This window comes from Chinchilla lanigera, unplaced genomic scaffold, assembly GCF_000276665.1.
Source record: "Chinchilla lanigera isolate Chin_1 unplaced genomic scaffold, ChiLan1.0 scaffold00017, whole genome shotgun sequence".
In the NCBI taxonomy this organism is placed as follows: Eukaryota; Metazoa; Chordata; class Mammalia; order Rodentia; family Chinchillidae; genus Chinchilla; species Chinchilla lanigera.
The window spans coordinates 26224617-26231631 of record NW_004955418.1 but is presented as its reverse complement, the minus strand read 5'-3'; positions in this window follow the sequence as shown (position 1 = coordinate 26231631).

Genomic DNA, 7015 nt, shown 5'->3' with positions numbered 1-7015 from the left:
TTTGCAGGTTATATCAATCTGGGTTGAAAATTATTTGTTTGGAGGACCTGAAGTACTTCACTCCAAACTCTTCTTGACTTGATGGTTTGTGTTGAGAAATCTGCTGTGTTTCTGATGGGTTTTCCTTTATAGGTGACCTGTTTATTTTCTCTAATAGCTTTTAATATTCTTTTCTTTGGCTGAGCTTCTGGGATCTTGATTATTATGTGTCTGCATGTAGATTTATTTTGATTATGGTAATTGGAGTTGTATATGCCTCACCTACCTGTATGTCAAAATCTTTTTCCATGCTTGGGAAATTTTCTGCTATTACTTCTGCAAATAGTCTTTTTATGTCATTTGTGTTGACTCCTGCTGCTTTATCGACACCTATTTACCTCACATTATTTTACTTTGCATCATCTTGCTGCTGCTGAATTGTTATTTCCTGGTCCCTTGTTATTTATGAGAGATCCTTCCTTCCATGATCATTAGCTCCAAGGCTGTCTTCAAGATATGAAAGTCTATCTTCAGCTTCCCGCAGGTGGTTTGCAAGGTTTTGATGGAATTTTTAATTTCCTGGATATCTATTTGAATCTGTTTCATGCATTCTAATTCTTTCCTATTTTGTTCATTCAAGGTTTCCTTCGTTTTTCTATGTTTCTCTATTTTTTATCTACATCTTCTCTGGATGTGTTGTGCAGTTCTTCCATTATTGTTGTCATTTCTTTTTTACCTGAGAGATTATTTCTGCTCTAATGTCTTCTATGGCCTGATGGAGTTGTTTCTTTGCTTCAGTTGCTATTGTTTCAGAAATTTCAAGTTTATGACTTAAAGGCTCTTCCATGTGGCTGTCTCCTGGATTCATTTTGGGTGAGGTAGAGGTCTCAGATTGTACTTTTCACCCGTATTTTTTTATTTTTGTAGATCCAGAGGTTCTCCAGGGCTCAGCCTCTCCCCCACAATGACGTCAGAGTAGCAGAGCAAGGCTTCCAGAGCTCCCCAGTAGTCAGCATGGTTTCCATGATAGTGTGGGGCAAGAGTGTGGTCACCAAGGCTTCTGAAGATGTCTGGGCTCAATATGTCTCCTATACCAGTGGGACAGTAGTGGGTGCATGGTTACTGAGGCTCCCAAAGCCCTCAGGGTCTTAGCTTAGTTCCCATGATTATGGGAGTGGGGTGGATATGTGGTCACTGAGGCTCCCAAAGTTCTCTGGGGCTCAGCTGGACTCTCATGCCAGTGGGGGAAGGATAAGGGGCAGCTCTCCGAAGTTCTTGAAGCTGTCTCCATTGTCTTATATAAAGTACTTCTGAAGAACAAATTGGAAGAATCTGCATTCTAGAGCTAATTATAACTAATAATTTCATTGTAATTAAGAGTCAACTTCTTTACTTAGTTGAATAGTTTTGGTTAAATAACTTAGGAGGGCTATGTTTTCCAAAGTCATGTTATAAAAACAAATACATATGTCTTCACTTATAGTTCCACACTGTTTGCAATATAGATGATGGGTAATGAAATGGTATGGAGTTTTAAAATGAAAAAGATGCAGAAGTTAAAATAAAGTATTGTGAAATTAATTATAATACCATCTACAAGGAATAAATCCATGCATAAGCTTACCTAATCTTTCAGAGTCTTATGTTCTCATTTAAAAGTGGGGCTAGAGTTTCTTTTTTTTTTTTTTTTTTTTTAGAGTTTCTACTATCCAGAGACAAATAGTGTCTAGCACTTAACAAAATATAGACATATGGAAAGTGCTCAGAAAACAATCATTTTGTTATGGTTTTGACAACTTGATCTCATGAGTTCAAAATTTCATACTCTATATTAAATATTGTAATGTCATCTAATAAGTGTTTTTATTCCAAGCAAATGGAAAATCTTAATTATATAGTTCATTCTAAAATTGTATATTCTAATATACTGTATCATCAAAATGTAAATTGTATTGAAATCAATACCATTTCACTTTTTGTGTCTCTAAAATTTATTTTTAACTTAAGAGGCTGAGGCAGGAGGATAGTTGTGAGTTAGAGACCAGCCTTGGCTACAAATTGAGCTCAAGGCCATTCTGAAGCACGTACCAAGACCCTGTCTCTAAAAGACAATAAATAAATGAATAAATAAGTAAAAGTTATGTTTAACAATGTTACTACTGATTAAGTTGTTCATCAGAATCTATATTATTATTCCAACTCTTCACATCAGTTTTCTATTAGAGATCTAATTAACTGCAAATAGAAACACACACCCACTAAATGTTAGTATCTGTTCTTTAAAATGATTTTACTTCTACCAAAGCACACAAATGATTATGACAATATTTAAATTAAGTAGAAATATTTTATTATTCCATTATTAAATTACCCCTTAAATGAGTCTTGAAGAATTTTGTTAATTTGATATATAGGTCTTATTTGCAATATTTTGCATAATAATGTGGTGCACTAGTTTAGATTTCAGTACATATAAATAATCCTTATCATATAGCTCAAGTCCTCAAACTTCCTTATCTTCAATTTGTAGGCTTTTCTCCAAATTTTCCATGTATTTTAAACCATTTAGTTGGCTTATTTGTTAAAATTTAAGTTTCTTCAATTTCCTTGCTGTGGAAAAGTAACAAAGAATAAAAAGTAAAATGTATATTTTATAATTAAGTGTACAATAGTGCCTAACTTTATATTAATTTTTCACTGATTTATTGATAGCTTAAGTAACTACTGATTTAATCACAAAGTGATGATTGACTGTACCTTATGATCTGTGTGTTTTATCAGTGGTAGAACAAAAGGGTCAGCAAGATTATGCAGTTTCTACTCTCCTGAAATTTAAAATGTAACTAAGGACAGTTGATTAACATAACAATTGAAAAAATAAATGTAAAATTGTACTATGCGATGAGTGCTACGAAGAAGAAATAAATAGCAAAATGAAAACACCTTAACCAATTTGGGACAGCCTGGGAAGTCATGCAGGAAGTACTGTGTGAGTTCAAAAGGAGGAGTAGTCATCAAGTTCTAGGAGTCAGGGATACAATGTGAGAAACCCCAGGGCAGAAGATATCATTGCAACATACACTGTGGAAGACATGAATAGATATTGCTCTTATATGTACATTTTTAGTGTCCACAAGAACAATAATTTTAACCAGAAATAAAATACAATAATAACTTTTGTGATAATATTAGGTTATGAATTGTTGCTCTCTTAGAGTTGAAGGCTAAAGTTGGTATCTTCCTGCAAAGTTGCAAATTGATGAACATACGAATGACTTAAGGTTAGCTGGGTTGCTAGGCTCTTTTTCTGAAGCATTCCTCTAATTCTGTGTTTGGTAAAGAGGCTCTGTAAAGCATATGCTGGTATCTTGCTTATCTTTTGAGACAACAAAGCTGTGTTACAAAATACTCCCAACCTGAGATGGCTCAGAATAGTTAGAGCAGCTCACCGACTGGCAGGCTGGCTACGGGGTCTCTGATTCTGGGGGCTCCTTCATGGGCTGTAAGCAGAGGTGTCTCTGCTAGGGGTCTCCGTGCATCTGGATTGGGCTCTTCGTGCATCTGGATTGGGCTGTTTTGCAGGCCTGCGCTTGGCATGGAGCAGCCACAGCAGGGACACTAGAGTGATTCACCTTTACACCAGCTTTACCTTCCAGCAGGCTTGCCAGAAGACCCCAGAGAAGTGACAATATCTGACTGCCTCCCCGAAGTCTACCTTTGCTGCACATTTGCCACTTTGCCATGTGCTAAAACACATCACATAGCCAGGCCCATTGTCAGTGTAAAAGCGCTTTCCCAACAGTCACGGGTGCAGAAACATGGGAAGGCTCTGGGTGAAGGATTTGAGCGATCCACGGGTAGCTGCATTCAGAGCTGCAATGATAGGTTTTAAAAAATAAAGGAGTACTCTGCTTTTGAAGTGTTTGCTTACAGACGCTAAGAACTTGGCACGTTAATGGAAAGGTCAGCTTGGCTGAGAGCTGAGAGCCAAAGGGAGTGGGGCCGTGTCTCTGAATTCGGTGACTTTCTTCTCTTCTGATTGAGTGAGTGTATGCAATGAACAATGCACAAACTCTCCCGTTAGGAATCATTAAGCGGTACATTTGCGGGATAACCAAAATTAATTTCCTCGGGATGTAATTTCCCAAGAATAACACTAAAATATAAGTAATAAGTTTAATGATACAGAAATCATAAAAAGTTCATTCTGATTCTTAAGAACATTATAATTCTACAAGGTAGCACATATTTCAGTCTTCTTTTGCGTTTTTTGGTATTTTAAATGGAAAATAATTTCACTACTCACTCCTGGCGCAAAAGTTGATTTTCTTTTTGTTCAGATGATTTGATTGTATGATTTCATTTTTTTGTTTAAGATAAAATATGACTTTTATGTGGATTATACCTCTTTGAATTTCTCTAACATGTATTGTGGCAATTTTATATTTGTTTTGATTCTTTTACAATGTTTACACCTGTCTGATTTCAGAAAAAATTTGTTCTGTAGCAGTCATTCAGAAAAATACAGAAAACATGTGTTCTTGTCTCAGAAAGTGAACATAACTCTGAAAGAAACACTTAGACTTTTAAAAATGGGCATTAGCAGCACCTCAAATGTTTATCCATCCTCTCCCAAGTATTACCTCTTCCTGCTTAAAGGTAACCTCTAATAAGGTTTCTTGCACCATCAACGAGTTGTTCTTTTGTTTTTCAACTTTATAAGCAGAGTTCTACAGTCAAATTATTTAACTTGGTCAAATTTTGGTGATTTAATTATATTTAATTAAATTTCATATGACTCTGGTCATATTTGTAGCCATGTGTGTGTAACTTCCATAATGTCTTTTTGAGGTTCATACTTACTGCAATAACTGCATCCTCTGTGAATACAAGCTCCTCCTCTACCTGGCACTGACTGATGGACACATCAGCTGTCTCCAGTTTCAGATTGGTATGGCTGATACTCACTGTCATCTGACCCTTCCTGCTCTCCTCCCATTCATAGGTTCCTCCTGAACGGGATGAGATTTGGAGGTGGTAGTTCAGAGAAGTGGTGAGACCATCAGAGCACAGTTCTTGTGAAAGAATTAACACAGTTATAAAGGAAGCCTCAGAGGAGGACCCTGTCTCCTTCTTCCACATGGACACTTAAGAAGAGATAAGGAAAATGTATTTAACATGAAGAATACTACTGTGCCATAAAGAAGGATAACTTCAGTTCTTTGTAGGAAAATAGATGCACTATGAGACCATAATATTGAGTGAAATAAATCAGGTACAGAAGCTTAAATAATGCATGTTTTTTTTACATGAGAAATGCAAATTATAAATAAAGAGCAAAATAAAGGGTAGATAAATAGGAAGTGTGGAGATGGATTTTCAAGGGGAAGGGGATCAAGAGATGGGGAGGGACAGGGAGGTGGAGAAGGGCTGGAGAAGGCGTGGAGGTGTGTTACAGGTGTGCACTGTCCCCACACAAGGAGTGCCACCGCACTGTGCTGCACACACAGACTCATAAAAGTGAACAAAATGTTGAAGGATTAAAGATAGGAAATAAAGAAGGCACTAGAAAGGGGGCCAATTTGCTCATGACAAATTTCTGATGCCTGTGATCTTGGGCTTCTCAGCATCTAGAGCTGTGAGAAATAAATTCCTGTTGTTTACAGGATGCTAAATTCTTGATATTTGATTACAATAGCTTGAGAAGACAAGATCGGTCATCCATACTTGCATACTTTTGTAGGGCACCTTTTGGATTTTTCTTGGGTAGTTATCCAAGTCTCAAATTATTAATTAATATACTAACTAGATATGTATATATACATGTGCTTATTGTCTTAAAAAACTTTTCTAAAGTTACTCTGCAAAATTATATTTCCACTAGTAGTACAAGATTCTTCCAATTATTTTACATCTTCTCCCTCCTTGGTATTGTCAGAAATTTTTATTTTAGCCCATTCTGCTAGATATGTGATGGCATTACACTGGTGGTTTGAATTTAAATTTCTTTAAAAATCATGTTGAACAAACTTTCATGTGCTTGTGTGGTGCTTATGTGCCTTGTTTTGTAACACTGTCTAATCCAATTTCATGAGTTCTTTATGTATTCTGGATACAAATATTCAGCACCTACAGATTCTGGAAATATTCTCCTCATCTGTGGGTTGCCTTTTCATTTCCCAAAAATGACTTTGAAAGAACAAAAGTTTAAAAATTAGATGAAGTCCAACTGTTCATATTTTACCTTTTACAGGTTGTGTGCTAGGATTCTTAACAAAAATCTGCATAATCCAAGGCCACGGATATTTTTTCCCTCAATTTTCGAGTATCAGAATTTTGGCACCTATATTTAGATCTGCAAACCAACCTGTAGTAGTTTTTGTGTAAGGTGTGCAGTAGGGATCACGGTTTTCCTCCTGCTCCTTTTCCCTGACTGCATGGGGATAGCCATTAACCGAGCACTATTTATTGAGCAAACAACATTTACCTCATCAATTACAGGCATTTTGTAAGTAAATCAAATGTGTGGGCCCATGTGTGGATATGTAAGTATGTTATCTTTGTTCTTATTTCAAAATCATTCTCTGTGGGTCCTTCAGTTCTCTATAAATTTGAGAACCATGTTATCAATTTCTACAAAAAAGACTAAAGAGATTTTGAAAGAGATTGGACCTACTTACATTCAATAAAATTCAGTTTTATTTACCTTCTTAAACCTTTACCTTCCTACCAACATTTCAGTTTAATTTACCTTCCTCATGTTTGTTTGACCATCCTGTCTGCTTTCATGCCTCTCTTCTTGTGTGTATTCTTTTTAATTAGTCACGTGTTTACAATTTTGTACTCTGTTCCATTGTACTCTCTCTGAGCTCATTCAATATACTGTTGTTTCTGTTACTGCTACAGATTGAAAAATATATAAATTGGTAATATTATTTCATTACAATTAATAAATTAGGGGCTGGGGATTTAGCTCAGTGGCAAAGCGCCTGCCTGGCAAGCGCAAGGTCGTGAGTTCAGTTCCCGGTACCGGAGA